This window comes from Lepidochelys olivacea, assembly GCF_965140295.1.
Source record: "Lepidochelys olivacea isolate rLepOli2 genome assembly, chromosome: 2".
Lineage (NCBI taxonomy): Eukaryota > Metazoa > Chordata > Testudines > Cheloniidae > Lepidochelys > Lepidochelys olivacea.
In genome coordinates this window covers 112,435,643-112,454,654 of record NC_140412.1, presented here as the reverse complement: position 1 = coordinate 112,454,654, position 19,012 = coordinate 112,435,643, and positions in this window count along the sequence as shown.

Genomic DNA, 19,012 nt, shown 5'->3' with positions numbered 1-19,012 from the left:
TTGTATAACATTTTCACATCAAGATACTGACTTAATGATTGAGGGTAGCACTGGGGAAAAAGCATCATAAGACATTAGAAGCTTGTACATCACACTAATTTAATACAATATAGGGCAAATCAATTGTGACGGAATGAACTTCAAATAATAATCTGATTACACAGGAACAAAAACAAGAAGCATCCAGGTAATTTTACAATGTGGAAGGCAGACAAATTAGATTTAAATTTAATCTTAACTAGACAATCATTTCTGCATCCAGGACTCACGTTCACAAGGATTATTGATCAAAATATATCTAAACCCAAGCACAGTAGGAATGAACAACAGAAAGACTCTGCCCTCTGATGCACAAGCATTGCTGCCATTCATTTCAGAAGGACCTGCAACAATTATCTGAAGACCAAATCTGTCACAAATCGTTTTATTATAGCACTGCCAGAGTTAAGAATCAATATTTTCATTATAATCCTCCTTTCTTTTTCCTTTTAGGAGTTTATGATGCAATTTTTGCAGGATCAGGGATCAATCATCCAGATGCTTAAGCATGTGCATACCTCTAAGCATGTGATCAGTCCCATTGACTTATCTGGTACTAGTTAGATGTTTAAAGTTAAGCATGTGCTTAAACATTTGCAAAATCAGGGTCCAGGACATCATAACAAACTAAAGGTTGGAAAAAGTGTATTATTTAAAAAGTCTTTTCTAGAAAGACTCCAAAGATCACTAGAGTGTTTAGTGTATTGGAGATCAAACAGTATTTACAATATATTTGCAGTGTGTATTTTCCATAAAGAGTTTTACTAACCATTTTGCTAAATGCATGCTATTGTGTATACATATTGACACAATTCATTCTAACATCTTCTTCAGCAATTTTACACTGAATGATATAAGCACACAAACCCAGTTAATTCATTGCCTATTATGAATTCTGAATACTGATTTCAGTGCTATTAGTAAAAAGCATTCAGAGTAAACACTGACTCTGAAGAAACCAGAAGTGAATGTTAATAAAAATAATTCACAGGATTCAACAAAATGCAAATGAGGTGATTGACATGATGTCAAAATCATGGGCTCCCCAGGGCGTATCAATGGAGTATTTGTATTTTGTTTTATTTGTGGGAAAAAAATTAAACTCAGGGTCTGATTATATTAAACTCAAACTTTTGTCTGAAATTCTTTCCCTAATTTGACCCGCTGTAGTCTATTGCAGCTGTATTGGATAATTAGCCCTATTGTAGGTATAGCAGGGGTCCCTAGACATAAGACTAATTGTACAACTCTCCTGCAATATAATGCATTGGGTCAAATTAAGGACAAATGTTGTTTATCTGCACAGTGTAACATTATATACCCTGGGTGTCCTCTTGAAATGTGTACCTTGAAGGTAATTTCATTGTACACTAAGAGACAATGGGGATGCCTTTACAGAAGAGGTAAACAAAATCATCAAGCTAACAAGGGGAGGAGATAACTCAGCATCACAGCAGGAGGAGGAGATTGCAGCAACAGATCCATTTGCATTTTAGCAAACACCAGCATGGAACTTCCTTCACCAGGTCTCCTTCCTCACAGCTTGAATGCAGTTCACCCTGGCCTTCGGAAGAATCCATTTCAAAGGTTCACTGGACTATAGAAGAGAGGAGCAAAGAACCCCCCCAGAGATCTTTCACCTAAGAACACAAAGGGGTGGTCAGCCATCTTGCTGGAAGGTAGTGTGGTAAAAAAATCTTACCTTGGACCAAGACTGTAGTTTTGTTAAGTCTTAGCCTCTAGAATGTGTTTTTCGCTTTTATTTGCATGTAACCATTTCTAACTCTATCCTTCATACTTGAACCCACCTAAAATCCTATCTCCTTTTGTTAGTAAAACAAGTGTATTTTTAATCTAAATCAACCCAGGCTGTGTTTGAATTAAAGTGTTAGTTAACTCCAGTTAAAGTGATAAGCTGTGCAGTTTGTAATTTTGATTTTGTCCTGCATACATACACCATGCAATAATATTAATGATCAGTATGGTATTAGCTTTCTATTGACACCTTACCTGGCACTTTTTAGATACAGGTTATGACAGTAGTGAGTTGGGGAATGCTGAATGGTCAGGCCAGCTGAAACTCACTATCAGATACCAGTGACCCCCTTGCCTTCTTGCATGGGGATGGTGTTCCCCATTCACCCCTTTTGGTTACAGACCCCGGCAGCACTAGTGCGGAGCAATCTTTTCACTTAGGAAAGTGAAAAGACTGATGGCTTGTGGTCCTTGTGCAAAGGTGGAATGGATTTGGAGGGAAGGTTCCTCTCCTTCTCTTTCACACTCATACAGGACCAGACACAAGCGTGCGCTGTGTGTTTTGTAATAAACAGTGAGTGAAGTGGAGTGAGTTAGACCCAGACTGAGAGAAACACTTAAGCGTGTGCTTATTTTTAAGCAGAAGATCATTCCCTTTGAACTATACAGGACTATTCATGTGCTTAAAGTTAAATATTAAATTCTTTGTTGGCCTGGACCTTAAAGAGGGGGTTGAAGCCTTAATTTCTTGCTTTTATGGGTTTACTTAGATCACAAGAATGATCTGAATACAGACGTTGCTTTTCGTGTGTGTCAAGAGAAGGATAAAATATCCATTATATGCACTAGTAACAAATAAACCAACCAAAAGAATTCTACATTTGAAAAGTGGCTGTACTATTTCTACTGGAAGTCAAAAATAGCTGATCAGCTTGAAGAATTTAAAAGTGTTTGTTCCTTCAAAACTGTTTAAAACACACAGAGAAAATATACTATTGTCTTGCTGAGCTTGAGTTATAAACTCAAGACTCAGATGAAGCTTTACCACTTGACAAAAATGTGGCAATAGTTGAATCTGGCCCTTTAGAAGCCATTTTCAAAATTCAGGTCCTGCTCTGGCTTTGGATGTTGAACATCCACAAAATTTCTCTGTATTCAGATTATAATTAGGACACATTTCTCAAACCATTCTAGATTTTGGTTGAGTCTTTCCTGCATTTTTACACAGATCTCAGACAGACACTTTCCCTGAATAGCCTGCTTGACACTATATTTCCTGGGCTTTGCTTTTAGCCAAGCTTCTTCTTAAATTTTTCTTCTTAGCATCATTTATAGGGCAGGGATTTCCTGCTGGGCCTTTATTATTGGTGTCCCATATGAAATGAGTTGATGACCCCAGTTCAGTTGTTAGTGACCAGCTGTCCACATCACCAATCCACCTGCATAATTGGCACTAATTGGCATCAGTGTAAAAGAGTCAGCACAGAGGTGTTTAGTAAGATGAGGCCCTGAAACATAAATCCTGGTATCAGAGGCCCAGTAGGAGACCTAAGGCCCAAGCTAAAGTAATGGTCAAGATTTTGCTAACATAAAGCAAAGTTAAGCTGCGAGCCAGAGGCAGGCCCTGCTCACAGAAGCTGGCAAGGAAAAGGCTGATGTTGCAAAAACATATGCTGTTGCACAAACATATATCTAAAGCGTATTGGATACCAGAACTGTATACAAATGGTACAAGAACATTCTTATACCGTCCACATAGATAACAAGGACAGGGGCAAGAGGCTAGTATGATGGATAGAGTTGTTTTGTTCAAACCAACACGTACAAGGTGAGAGGCGGCACCTCGCTACGTAGAAGGGTGGTGCATAGTTACGTAAGGAGGTTGCACCTCAATACGTCAGGAGCGTTATGTAACTTGTTTGTACCTGTGTATAAGAACGCATCCCTGGCGTGGTGTCTTTGGCCGGCCTAGGGGGCAGTGGAAAGTCCTGCCACTGACTGAACTGAGTCCATTGCCAGGGGAGCACAAATTCATTGTATGCCCTGTAGAGTCTATAGGGAACTATCACTGTGCTTCGTTTGAGCAATAAACCTGGCCGACGTGCCTTTGTACCTTACTAGAGTCTGTGGTCATTGGGGGTTCTCTCAGGGTCTGCTGTGTTAGCTATCTGCGCAGAGCTGGGACAGCACACAGAGGAAACACACATGCAGCCGACTGTTATCATCACCGAACACAAGCAGAGCACCACACTGGTAGCGTCTGACAACAAGGTGAATGGCTAAATAGGATTGGAATTATCCTCTCATCTCTGGAGGCATTCTCTGCAGAACAGAACTAAGACATGTTGGCAGGGTACAACGTGAGGCAGCTTCTACTGCTATTAAATATGCCATATTTCTTCAGTGACTACACAGAGTATTTCAGTCTCCAGGGCTGTCAAACCAGCTCATTTTGCGTCACCTCTCCCCACTAGAGCAAAATAGGATCCTTCCTACTGTGCTGTAAAGGATTAAGCTTTTGTAGGCTGTTTAAAAGTCACCATAATATCCTGAAGGTCACAATGCCACATGTCCTGTTTGCTCCCACAGACTCTCTGCTACACAAAGACAGGAACCAGTTGCAACAAGCAAGACTGAATATACAACCAGGCTATATGATAGCAACATCAGTGCCATGTTTCCAAGTTATTTCTTGTTAGTTCAACATGTTTTGCTAAAACCTGCCTCACTGAAATACTACCTCCCACCAGAACTAATCTCAGTTTAAAATAGAATTCATTAGCAATTTTGGCTCTAGTTTTTGTCAAGAATTCCTCTAGCATTACATTCTGCACTGCAGAGAAAGGTAGTTATGTCCATTGCCTCATATTCTAATGAAAGAGCATCCTAACTGAGATTTCCATATGGGTGGTTTGCTATAAACTCCTCATTCACTTGGTTCATCTATTGTAGCATTGGTCTGACAGGTGTTGACATTTTTGAGGGCTCACTTATCCCAATAGAATTTGGAAAAGGTTGAACACTTATTACAGACTCTGAACACTTTGGTCAATATCTTGTGGGCCTGGTGAGCAGAAATGGGTATTAATGAACTTTCATTGACCTGTTTTTTTTCACTAAATCCTTTAGCAGAGGAAAATCTTATTTATTTCCCAGCCTCCAAGACAGGGAACTCCTCAAATGGAAAGACATAAAATGTTACTAAACTGGAACATATTTCTAGTGGCAGGGTTATCTATGACCCTTTTCAGGATACATTTGGGACTGTTGCTCAACATGTCTGAGTCCTAGGAGAATCATCGTCCTATCAGAGATTGAAACCCTATTCCATTTAATAGTAAGTTATTCCCCCAACCCACCACCTCTAGAAGGAAACTATGTCTTCTGAAGACAAGTGAGAACAGAGCTGGTAATATGGAGCTGTAGTTTGAGGGGTTGCACATCACATCCCTTTGCCTGTGCACCAATTCACTGACTGTAGACTGGGACCAGGAGCAATAGCAATAACATGTTTTTTTTTAATAGGAAAAAGATGGAAACGGTTAAAGCAGTAGTAGTCTCATGAGGAGGGAAAGGAGTACTGGGAACCTGTTTGTGGGCCTAGGAATGATGGGAGCTGTACTGGAATGGTGAGGATTGAATGAGGCATGGCACCCTTCCTTCTAGGGCAATTCTTGTGCTTCCCCTAAAAAAGCAAAAGTAGCATTGAATGAGAAAGGGGGATTGGCACAGATTCAGATTAGTCTGATGCTTCCTAGAAGTGTTTGGCATACCCTTACTCCCTACTGGGAAATACTAGATTCAAATAGATACAATACAGGCTTATCAAAAGATGCCACTTTATACTCTGACTCACATGTAGAAGATTAACTACGACTGCAGAATGCAGACTTGTTTCATACAGTGAGCTAAATTCTGCCCCGGAGAGGCACACTCAGCTCCCATTAAAGTTACTAGGAACAGCAAACACAGAATTGGGCCCGGTATGTTTTCTAGTGCTTTGCCAAGTCCAGTTTTGAAGTCATTCTGTATTGCTTTGACTAACAGGTTGCTGTTATTATGTGTATTTTATTAGTGCCTGGAGGTGCCTAGGTACTGTACAAACTTATAGCAAGAGACAGTTGTTTCTGCCCTGAAGACCTTACACTCTAAATCAGCAATCTGCCCTGAAGATCTTACAATCTAAATTGGCACAAAGGATGGGAGGGGAAACAAAGGCGCAGAAAGATGAAATGATTTGCCCAAGGTCATACAGCAAATCAGTGGCAGAAATGGGAATAGCACCCAGATCTTCTGAGGCCTAGTGCAGCATTCTACCCACTGCTCCATGCTGCCCTCTCAAGTTTGCTAAATGTTTAAAAATATTTATACTAGTGCAGAGATTATCATGCCCCTGCCAAACTTTTTCCAGAAGCGATCATGTTCTTTCACAGCAAAGGCAAACACATGTAGTTTAGCAAAGTTTTGGATGAATACACATAGCAGCCACAGGCTTGTTTAGGAAGCAGCTTGTAAAAAGATGTAAATTGCAAACAGACCTCAGCCACTGTTGTCATCCCTCTGCATATAGATTGGGTAGAAAACCATGAGCTGGGCTTAGCATGACACCATCGAGATAGCTGGCAGGTAATGTAATAGAAGCTGAAGAACTGCATTAGTTAGAACTGCCTCCCATAAGACCTGGTCCCCAGCATGCTATTGTCTTCTTACTACTGTTCATTCATCTTGGCAACTAATGGATCTCAGTGGCTCGCTGTTGGTATACAATTTCCACAGTTTATACGGGAAAGGCCCGATTCCTTATAAAATCCTCATACAGACAGAACTAATTCTGTCATTAATCTTTTATATGTGAGTCAGAATGCATATTATCCACACGACGCATAGAAGAATGGCTTATCTGTGGGATGCCCGGAGGGTTGGAGCTACATCAGGCAAGGGTACCATTACATTATAAGAAAAATTTAACCAAGAGCTTGAAGGAAAAAACATACTTTCTGGGAATACCTATTTGAGTTTTGATTTGGTCTGGATTTTTATTGTTTTTAAAAGTGGCTCTTCAAGATCAACTTGGTTTCAAAGCTTATTGAAAGTCAAGTAAAAATATTCTAAAGGGTTAAAATGACTTTTCAACTTTCTTGCTCAGGGGTGTGAAAAACACCTGCCTAAGCTGCTGTTTCTATAGAGACCGAATGCATCAAATGGGAAGGTTTGGAGCTTCAGTGAAAGGGACATTATTTTTTTGAGAAAAATCTAGAAGACTTAAGTTAAAAGGGTTGATTCATGGCTTTTTTATTTTATTTTATTTTTTTAAACAAAGTGGCAGCACTTAAACTTCCTCTACTATACAGATTAGCATGGACATCATTTTTGTGCGTGTTTCTCTTTATTGGAGAGCTTCCCTCCCCAAGTCCCTCATCCTCATCAGAGGAGTTTTCCTCTCTCAAGGGCCCAAGCTCTTCCTTGCCTGAAGACAGCTGGATGGGGATTTATTTAGAGCCCATGAAAGCTGCTTCCTCCTCAGCTAAGAGGCTGCAGAACAATATGAGGGACTTGTTCTCTTTACAGTGTTCCCGGCCCCCTTTACCTCACAAACTGAGCTTCAGGACTTGTCTTCACTGCTTAAAAAAAGCTGTGTTTTTTACCTCAGGGAAACTAACATGCATGAACTATCCTGAGGTAAAAACACACTGAAGACCAGGCACTGTAGTTTTACTGTAAGCCCTATATCCCTTCCAATAGTTGACCCTGGTGAGTTTACCTCATGGTAAGTCTTTGCAGTGTTGTCACATCAAGATAGTTCACAGGCATAGTTACCCTGTTGTAAAATATACACCTTGTGTAGCAGTGAAGACAAGACCAGAGTCTCTACTGTGTCTGAATGGAACTTGGAACTGACCAACGGAGTTTCACTTTCAGATCCAAATTCTCCCATTTTGTTTCAACGTACACAGAAATGGCACACAGAATTAAATATTTTAGGCTACATACCATAAAAGGAATTTGCAGGGGACAGCAGTCCTTCTCCCTGGCAGCCTGTGAGAAAATAAAACAAAGAAAACAATATTTGCTGGCAAGTAAAGTTAAAATAATTTCCCATGTTAAGAAGTGAGGTGCGTTAACAACTACTGATCTAAGTCATTGGGTCCTTTTTCATTTCAACTCCTGCAGGCAGGTATGGACCATGTCACAATGTCTGGATATTATCTGTATTGCAAAAGCACTTATAATGAGCTCTAACCACATAAGAAGGCATAGTCCCTTCCAAGACAGGCATGATGTTAGAAGAGTAGGAAGCGAAGCAAACTTTCCAGACAAATCTATTTTAAGCCCAGAAACTCCATGGGCCTTCCTGGCTCTTGAAAGTCAGGTGGGGAAAAGGGTATCATCATAACTATGGGAAAGTAAAACTGTTCTCTACCAAACTTCATCAAGCCTTCGTTTCATTCCTTATAAACTTGGAAGTCTGAAACCGAAGTATTTTTTCTTTACTGATATTTTCCCCCTTCCATCATGTGCGCACACACCCATGTTTGCTCATGCTAGGCTGCAAGCATTTTAAAAAATGAAACATTCAGGTTTTACGGGGGAAACAACAGATTTCAAGAACTGCATGGAGTAGTAAGTCAAATTTTGATCCAAATGCCTTTGAAAATGTTCTCTTTAATACAGGGAGAAATTATATAAATTATAAATGGGAAAGTTTTTCAATTGTTTCCCATGACAAAAATTAGGCACAGAGTACTCTGGAACTATGCTGAACCTGAAGTGTGTCCAAAAATGACATTAAGTGGAGTCGGTACGTAAACAGCTCTTTAGCCGTCACCTTGCTGGATTGCTCTCCAGACCAAACAAGTAGACTCAAATTTTGTTTTACACAGCACCTTTCAAACTCCAGGGACCCCAAAGCACTTTACAAATAATACCTATAAGTAGTAACTGGTATAACAAAATCCACAGGGAATAAGGTAGAAATTCAGACCTTGGTGGAATAAATAGAAACCATAAAGAGCAGTTATAAAATAATGGTTTTGTCATTTCAGTTATAAAATTAGGTCTTTCAAAGATATTTATTCTAGGGTTTCTCAATTATTTTCTTCCTCCCCTGTACCCACTAATCAGTGGGTTGTTACAGAATGCAGCTATGCATACCATGAACCATCTAGCAGTCTTAGTTTCTACAATATGCTCCACTCTAGCATGTAAGCGTCTGTATAGCGTCCAACTATATCTGTTAGAGATGCACTTTGAGCACTATATTAATTCTGCAACTAAAAGGCTAAACATGGGTTAATTAGAACATCTAGTGACTCCTGTTTAGTGGATAGCAGTAGCTGGGATCAAACAGAGTTGTACACTGTTCAAATGGTGTTACCGTTTGTACCTGCATACTAATAGATTTTTTAAGAATGAGAGAGAAAGCCGAGGTGAGAAAAATGCTGTAAGAGAAGGGAAGGTTCTTCTAAAATAGGACAGACTTTTGGTCTGTCATCCTCTGGAAACACTTCTTTTTAATAGGAGTTAGGCATTTTATTAAAGACGTTCAAGTGGGTGCTTTTGAATCTGCACTACATAACCGAACCAAATAAAGGGCATTAGTTTCAAGCATAACTCAGGTTTTGCCAGTGTGATAGGACATGCATATGTATAGACTGGAAATATTGACAGTAACAGAAAAGGTTAAGTCAATGTTTGTATAATGCTTCAATCTTAAGGTCAATTTAGTGTAGCAAATTCTGAAATTCCTGACTATGAAGTAAACAAAAAGGTCAAAGCAATTAACAGATAAGCAAGAAGTGCTCAGCGCAGCCACAAGCGGGCTCAGAGTATGAAGTTGTTCCAGTGTGGGTGATTGCATGAACAGGCTGCTCTTGTTGCCCTGGACTTTGCAAGCCAAAATATTGTAAGGTTTCCCTACATTATAGGGCAGAATTCTGCCCTCAGATACAGGCATGCAACAGTCTCTGAAATCAACAAGAATTGAGCACCTGAACAGGAAGGCAGAAATCGACCCCTCCATGTATTTATTGTGTTTACTAAAGTGAGAAGCTGGTCCTTATTCCATTGACATCAGTGAAAATATTGACTTTTGTAGGAGTCAGATTGGGAGCTCAGAGACACATCAATCTTGTCATAGAGGCATATTGACCTCTTGAATCTATATAAACAAACTAAAAGCAATATATTTTCATGGGTGCTGGAACAAATGGTGCTGCCGCACCCCCTAGTTTGAAACGGTTTCCATCATATCCAGGGTTTACAGTTTGGTTCAAGGGCTCTCAGCACCCCCGCTATACACATTGTTCAAGCACCCCTCTATATTTTATAAATGTTCAGCCTAATCTGTATATTTTTAATTTGCTGTGGAAATGAGTCACTGGAAAACGTTCTTCAATGTGAATTGACCTAGTGACCTGGTTTCTTGACTGTGGACAAGAGGCAAATAGCGCAGTTTAGGAGGGCAAGCATATGGGTGGCTTTTGAGCTCTCCCAATCCTGGGTGAGCTGCCTGCAAAGCTAGTTCCACAGCCAAATACAGAGCAGTCTGAAGGCTGCTGTGAGTTACGCCATCTGCCAACACCCCCGGGGACTGATGTAACAGCTAGTACCTGCACAGCCTTGGGAAGTGCTGACCATGCTCCCTGCAAAATAAACAGAGAGTGGTAGTGGTGGATGCCAGGTTTAGATCAGCAGAGAATCCCCCTACACTAGAATGATCTCCAATAACTTTAAGGGCAGTATTCATTAGCAATTTGATGAAAGGCAGCCAGGCTGCACCCTGGGAGCTGAGCTGGTATACAATAAATCACAGGTTATTAGCTTTGGAATGGTACAAGAGAGAACAGTAGGATCTTACAAAGAATCAGCAGAACTGTCACCCATGTGAAACTGGTGTCTGGTTTCCAGGACTTTTAACTACTTATATCTGGTGTTCCACTGTACATTGTGCAGCTATTTTCTACAGCTATTCCATGCGTTGGCCCAAGCACTACCTGGCATTCTGGGCAGCAGTGAAGCAGTTAATCCTGATTTCCTGCAACTCAGAGAGCTACTTGCAAGTCTGTGGAAAGAAGCCAATGTTTAAACACAAACCAAATAAATCAGGAAAAAGCACCCTCTTTAACCCAGGAATTGAAGCAATACACTTATGTCCTGCAAAATGTTAATGTCTCGAGGTGAACTAGTTAGACCTTGAACTTCCATAGAATTAACTTAGTCCGTTCACTCCAAGAGACATTCTGTGTGCTTGTGTCCTTCTGGAATTATGAGACCAAAGTTTCTGCCAGTTTTCTGCTAATTTGTGAAAAGTGTAAGAGGGCATATCCTCCGCATTATTAGTTTTTAGAATCTTCTGACTGATCACTAGAAATGTTCTGTCATGCTTCTCTAAGAGTGGAGTCCAAATTGGCTTCAGGAGGTGTTTGATTGCAAGAACTCCATTTCTTTTCATAGTTCAGTAAAGGCTGGGGAACACACCAGACCAAATTCTCAGCAGGCTTCTCTAATTGCCCCAGCAAATGTTGTAAATACATCAGTCTGTGGGTAAAAAATGGAGAGGGATCTGAATCATAACTTCAGATTCAAGATTCCCAAACTCTGGAGAGCTTTGGATTCAAACTTTGCAGATTAGGTCTATATCAAGTTCAAGACTACATTTGCACATGCTTATTTGCATCCACAAATGGGGATTTTTTTAAACACTATTTCATTGGTATAAATTAGTACATGTAACAAACATATTCAAGATTCACTTTGAGTAGCGAAAGGATCAAGGACATACATGTAAAACAGCACAGTAACCTGTCAAACAAAACACTCTTTTTATCATTGTAAGCAGAGAAACTCTCATGTGATACAGTGTGAGTGTTTCTAATCCCCCTCACCCAAAAACAATTTTAAAAAGAGAAGATTTCATTTCCATCCTGTCTCCTTCAGGAGTCAGAAACCTCTCTCTATGTTCCTGGAAACTTGCTATGGATTATGTGGGGTGCAATAATTCAAAGGCTAATTCAGTCATGCCTGAATCCACCATCTTTTGAGTTCTTCCAGGCAGAAAGTTCAGAAATGGTCCTGCAGAGCCCAGGAAGTGTTGATTTAATTTTTCATTCTTGCTTGTTTTTCTTTTCCATGTACAGAATTCCCAAAACATTGATTTTCAGCATGGGAACAATGTTTTGAGATATCTTTATCCAGTTTATCAGGGTTGTTTTCTGTGCCACAGAAAATGAGACTCTCAGGGAACAAACTTTGTAAATTATAAATGGCCAGCCAGAAGTTCCATGGGGTCCAAAGGGGATTTACACACTAAAACAACTGCACAAGATGGACAGTAAAGTTTCCCAATATGAAACCATCCCTGAGATCAACCACTAGCAACTGTTCTGGTGTGTCAAAATTCAGAGGCTTGGGTAAACCCTTGGAACTAAGTTTGCTTCTGAGCAGTGAAGTAATGTACAGTAAATGTCTTATTCTCTTCCCCAGCAGTTACTTTGAAGGCAGCATCCAAAGAATCAAGAGTATTTGCCATATTAAAAGAGAAAAACACTTTTTGATCTTGCCAGGGAATAATTCTCTACATCAAAATATCCCAAATGATTTGCACCTGACAAACTAAATTATGCTGATTCATGGCAGGGATTCCCAGATCCCATTTGCACTGGGTGGACAACCTTGTACATGCTGTGTTGGCCTTTTAAATGAAATTTGAGTATCATGAATTTGAACGGCATGACTGGAAACATTTATGAAATATATAGTATATGGGATATAACTGTTAGTGAGACATCAGTGTAAGGGAGCTGCAATTGTCTGGACCAGCGAACCCTGATTTTGTTAACTGAAGGAAGAATGTTTCTCTCATACAGATCAGAGATTCCATTAGGCATCCAGTCACCAAGATAACTGGTATTCCTGTACATCGGCTAATAAGTTATAGCACTTTCTAACCATAAATGTCATGGCACTTCACAAAAGAATTTAAGTGTCATTATCCCCATTTTATAGATGGGGAAATAGAGGCACACAGAGGTGAAGGCCCAGAGCTACAAAGGGACTTACGTGTTGAAACACCTAACTTATAGGTGCTGCAAAAATCACTGGAACAACACTGCAACTCTCACAGCCTGAGTTAGGCACGTCAGCTCCCTACCAAATGAGATGGGGAAAGACAAGTACCTGAGAGAATGTGATCCACAAACGTTAGCACGCTAGGCAGCAAGCTGCCGGAACTAGTGAATAGGAGATGCCAACCGGAGAATGTCCTGAGCCCCATTCCTCTCAGGGAGCTGGGCACCCAAAGCTAGGCTGCAGGGAGGCACCTATCTCTGATTAGTGATCCACAACTAGGAACTCCTCTGCTGGAGTCAGGCAGCTTAGGCACTTAGGCCATTTCTTGTGAGAAGGAATTAGGTACCTGCCTCACTCCACACAAAACAGCTAGAGGAGGCGGCGGTGGTGATGCTGCCACCACCACCCAACTTATAACTTTTAGCCCAGTGGTTACAGCACTCCCCTGGGATGTGGGAGACCCAGGTTTAATTCCCACCTCTGCCTGAGTGGGAATTTGAAAGGATTTGAGCAGGGGTCTCTCAGCTCTCAGAAGGGTGCTGTAGCCACTGACTATGGGACATTCTGAGGTGGGATTTCCTCAGTCTCTCCTGTTGAAGCTGTTCCACTGTATATAAATAATTAAAAAGAGCCACTGGAGCACTGGACCTTGGATCTCCCACTTCCCAGGTGGATGCCCTAACCACCAGGCTACAGAGTCATTCTCTCTCTGGCCCAACGACTCTTTAAGGTGGTGGAGCATCTATCTTCCCAGGGTTTATGAATTTCTCTGGAGCTTGGGTGGGAGATAGGTGGCCAGACACCTAAGGGAGTCAGCAGTGTGCATGCTCAGAGGCAGAAACATGTAGGGAACTTTCACCCTGGAAAATTAGGCACTGAGTGAGTTTAGGTTACATGGTTAGGCTTCAGCCAAGTGGAGATTTTGTGGATCACAGTTTAGGCTAAAACTGGGACTTGGGTACTTAAGTCTGAGATTTAGGTGCGTAAGTACCTTAATGGATCTGGGTCAAAGTAACCGATCTAAGGTCACACAGTAGTTCAGTGGGAAAACCAGGAATACTATCCAGCTCTCCTAATGTCCTATCCACTGAACTATGTGGTCTCCTTGATTACCATCGGATGAGTTTAAACAGCCCAAGAGGAAGAACTGCAGACTTCTCAAAATTAATCTTGAACCCAGAGAAAAAACCAAAACATTCAGTAAAATAAATTAGACAGAGTTAGTAGTCTCTTTGGGTTTGACAAAAGAAAACTAAACTAACTTACCATCCACCTCCAATGCATACATTCTGCCACTTCAGAGACAAAGATAAAACTATGACTTCAACAAGAGAATTTAGAACCAAGACAAACAGAAGGGAGGAAAGAGCGTATCCCCACATTATTTCTCTTCCCAGTGTAAAATACTCAGTGCACAACATAAGTTAGTACTGCAGCTTTGGGGATACATAAAAGATGTAGAATCACTTAAACATTTGTGCCCTAAGATGACAAACTAGTAAATAATATTATAGCCCCACTCCACAATATCAAAAGACCTTCTCTGTGATCAAAACTACCCAAGACAAATCCAATGTATCAGTTTTCTCTGAATGGGCAAAGAGACTTCAAATGTGTAGCTAAAACCATGGAAAGTATTCTGACAACTATAGTAAGGACTGAAATGGGTAGGGCCCAAATGATATGAGCTGATAAAACATGTTCTACTAATGATGTAGTTAAGAAAAAATACCGTGGAATCTGAATTGCGGGATGTAGAAAAAGTAAATGTAGTTTGATCCTTAGGTTGTAATAATGTCCTAGCCATCAACCAGAGAAAGGGCTATTACCAAACTTCTCAGATAGCCTTCTTTGATGTAAAGATGGGCAAACTGATCCAAATGAGCATCTAAGACACAACTAAAATCTTCACCCAAAATAATGTTTCCCTATGTGAGAACTTAGAAGGGGAAAGTATTCTGCTTAAAACAACAACACCATAAAACCAAAATAACTGAAGATCAGGATTGTTAGGTGAATATTATACCAGATTAATTCTTCTCCATATCATATTCTTCTTCCTAATATTACTCTGTCATCCGCATCATTAAAAGATGATTTAATCTGTAAAGGTAGATTTTTATGCACCAAGAAATATACTTGCTACAAAGAACTCAGCTGTGGAAGGCAACATGCACTATCTGCATTTTAATGGAAAATTTTTATGTCACCTGTAGTGGATTCTAGTGAATGGGGAACATCAGTTTCAGAAATATAGCCAAGAATTTTCAAAGATAATCAACAGAGAAGTAACCCAACCGTCCTTACTCCTGGGCATGTCATGATTATCCTGGGGAACACTTTCAGCCTCTATAGGAACAATTTAACAAAACAGTGGTAAAATAATAGAGCCAAGGGAAAATGTAATTGCTTAATGTTCAGACACTACAATTGCTCTTTCAGGAATATTTGCGTTAAGAGAAAGACAAAAATGGGTGCCACTATTCAGTTAAAGTAAGACCAGGTGTTTGAGATACTCCATCATATTGTATTGAGCTACTCCTTCTCCAGTTAGCTGGGTTACAGGTGGCTGTAAATTGAGAGAGAGTCTGGGAGAATTGAATTCAAATAAACTGATGGTTGGTGCTGCCCGTCACCAGTTCTGGAAGGCAGGCACTGCAGTGGTAAGACCCTGGATGCATTAAAAAGTTTGTTATATTTTTTAACAATCTGGTCTTGTATTATTCATTTGGACACCCCTGATATTACAATATTTTATATACACACACTGATTCTTGCACTAGATTGAGCTATCCAAGAGAAGTATCTTGCCAGGTCAGCATTTCTCCAACTGAACTCTTTTGGCCCAGTTTAACTCACGAATTCTGGTAGCCACAGCATCCCATCTGGATGGGTAGGGAAGGGCAGGATTGGACAAGCATCCAGACAAGTTAGTCAATCCACTAAAGAGAAGATGACTTAATGGGGAGTTGATGTATCCTGTACAAACCAAACAAAAGCTTCTCTCAAAGCAGCTAAATGAACTACATTCATCTTGGAAAGTCAATAGTTCAAAGCTTTTCTGGGCTGGACTTGGGTGCTTTATTGTTGATGGTGGTCAGAGCTGTGTAATTAGATCTTACCAAAGATGAGTAAATTGAAGAAAAAGACTTATCATTTGTTGATATCTCTGGATATGTTGAAAGCTACACCCACAATGTCTTCTCTCCATCTGTAAGAGAGATCTATCAGTTCTGGGTGAAAGCTGCTCAGAAGACAGATTATAGTAACCAAAACATACATCAACCTTCCTCTTCCCCATTCCCAAACCTAGCTCATTCACACCACAACTCCAAAGGAAGAAGGTGAGATAGGACAGTGAGGGGAGACAAGCCACACCTCAGATGAAGTAACTGTCAACATTTTACAAGCGCAGCTGGAAATGGAAAGGGAAGTAGTAGAAATGTTGAATCACACAACAGATTTTGCAAGGTGGTACAGATATAATTACTCCTGGGGGAATTCTGTGCAGGGTGGATAAAAATCAATGATTTTTTTTTAAATAAAAAAAATTGGATTTTTTACATTTAAATGGGATTTTTGAGGAAAAAACCTATCTAAAGATAAAGATACATTATAGCTCAAAGATATCTCATCATGGAATAGGGATTATAAATTCTAATTCTATACTATGAGACAATATATTCATGTAATGTTTAAGAAAAGTTTTGTAAATGAGTTCCAATAGATCATGGATTAGGGACCCAATTTTATGGGGTTCCAGGGGCTTCTGTATAGATTATTTAGGTTAATCTTTCTATCTACCCAATGGGACTCAGTGCTCAGTCTAGAAGATACCATCAGAGATGCTTAGTTTTGCAGTTCTCAAACTGTGGATTTGTGTCTCCAGAGATAACATGCTTGTTAACAACAAAAATATTTTTAAATAAATAATATATAGAGATGAGAAATAACAGACCTCAACCCTATTGTCCCTCTGCAAATTTGTGTACAGAGTCAATCCCTTACCTCTCTCTAAAAATGCAAAGTTTCAAAAAGTTCCATGAATAGAAGATTGTTGGGGGTGGAATAGATCTGGACAAGGAGAAGAAGTCTGGAGACAAATGTGAGAAGGGAGGGACAGGCAGTAGAAACAAAAGTGAAACTGTTTGAGCAGCATATTCCAGAAGTCTTGAGGTCTTTCTGAGTGTAGCCTTCATTGATTTGAGATCTACCATACCATTCTCTCAATAGAAAGGAAAACCTATAATGGCAGCAGGCCATAAAAGAGACCAAGTTTGGGAATAAGAACCATTCAAGAAATATGTTTGCTGCAGATGTTTTAAAGAAAGTCACACCAGTGAAACTGGTGGAAGTCACTTAAGCACTTGGATTCAGAGACTGTTGAAGTGATAATCTCACTTTTAACAACAGTAGCTTCTTCTGCCTGTGTAAAAAGAATATTTTCTTCCTTTGGATTAATTCATTCCAAATTGAGAAATCGTTTGGGACCTGAAAAAGCAGGAAAGCTTATTTTTCTTTTCCAGATTATTAACAAACAGGAAAATGAAGGTGAAGACGACTAAAATATTGGCTTCTGCAGCTAACTCAAATTTCTCATGTTGACCTGGCTGACATAGTGGACTTAATTTTGGGGTTTTTTTTTAATATTTCATTTAACTATGTATAGTGTGTACCTTCTAAAAATGAAACCTACGTCTATCTCTGAGTTGTGAAGAATATGTATTAAGGTTATGACAACCAACAAGAATGCACTTTTATGTAGAAATCCATGATTAATTGAGACTTCCTGAGTAGTGATTTAAATCAATTTGATTTAAATCAAATCCATCCTGATTCTGCACCAAAAAATTAAAAATTCTGCAAAATTCTGCATTTTTTGTCAAAATAATGTAACCTAATCCGGCTAGTTTCAATTATTTTGATAATTTATTTAAACTACAATACAATGATGGAAAATGGGAGTGGGGAGCATTGGAGGAAAGCACCAACCCCCCTCTATCTAATAGTAATGTAGCTAGTATTGACCCTTTACTTCTAATTATTAGTCAACCAATATATGCAGCCAGATTCTCCGTGTTACATCATAGGCACCTGAAGAGCAAGTGAGGACAGGGGACTCAAACTCACAGTTTATACTGGCTGCTGACCATCTCCAAAAAGGTCAGTAGCAACAGTTCATGGAGCACATTCTGACAGGAGATTTTTTCAGTCCAAAAATTTAGACCAATTCTAGCCATTAAAGCACTATAAGCATTTATAAGGCATACTGTCCTTTACGATTAGGCTCCTTTACACCAGCCTGGCAATGTAAAGGAGCCTTAAAATTTACACACCTGTTTTATACTCCTGGGGAAATTCACTAAGAATAATGGGAACAATTCACTAAGCAGGCAGGCTGCTACATTCTCCTCTGCCAGAGGGAACAGAGCCTGCCCCACGCATACTTCTTCAGAAATGCCCCAACGCCCTTTCCCTCCACACTAAGCGTGCTGCAATAGCAAGTGAGAGGGACAGAGTTTCTCTCTCACACACATGACTACCCATCCCCCGCCCACAAGGTGGTGATTTACATCTTTACTAGCTGCTCTGGGTGCCCAGACTGACCTGTCTTCACTGCCTAGGAGTGGGTGCATGACCACTCTTGTGGCTTCCCTTTGCTTCCCCATCAAAAGTCATTTTTCTGCAGATAAGCAAAGAAATATGCAGGGGCCATGAATTCTGTGTACGTGTAGTGATGCAGAATTCCCACAGGAGTATATAATGTATTGCTGCTATTTAACACAGAAATGGTGGCTTTTCAATACAGTATTCCCTCAGCTGTAGCGATGTGAACTCAATCCCCCTTAAAAGGCAGTCTAACAGGTGAATGCAATGTATTCTAAGCTTTTAAACATACTTGGCTTTTCTTCTTATGTTTTTAACTAAAGTTAAACTTGGGAGACTGACAGCTCTTAAGGGAGAGATCCGTAACAAAGCTGAATTTTACTTGAAAAGCTGAAGGGTATTCCACAAAAGGTTGAATTGTACTTACGTGATAACAAAATTTATGCTATGGTTTTAAAAACACTTAGAAATTAGATTGGAGCTCTCTGGGGGCAAGGATTGTGTCTTCCTCTGTGGTTGTACAATGTCTAACACAAGGGGCCCC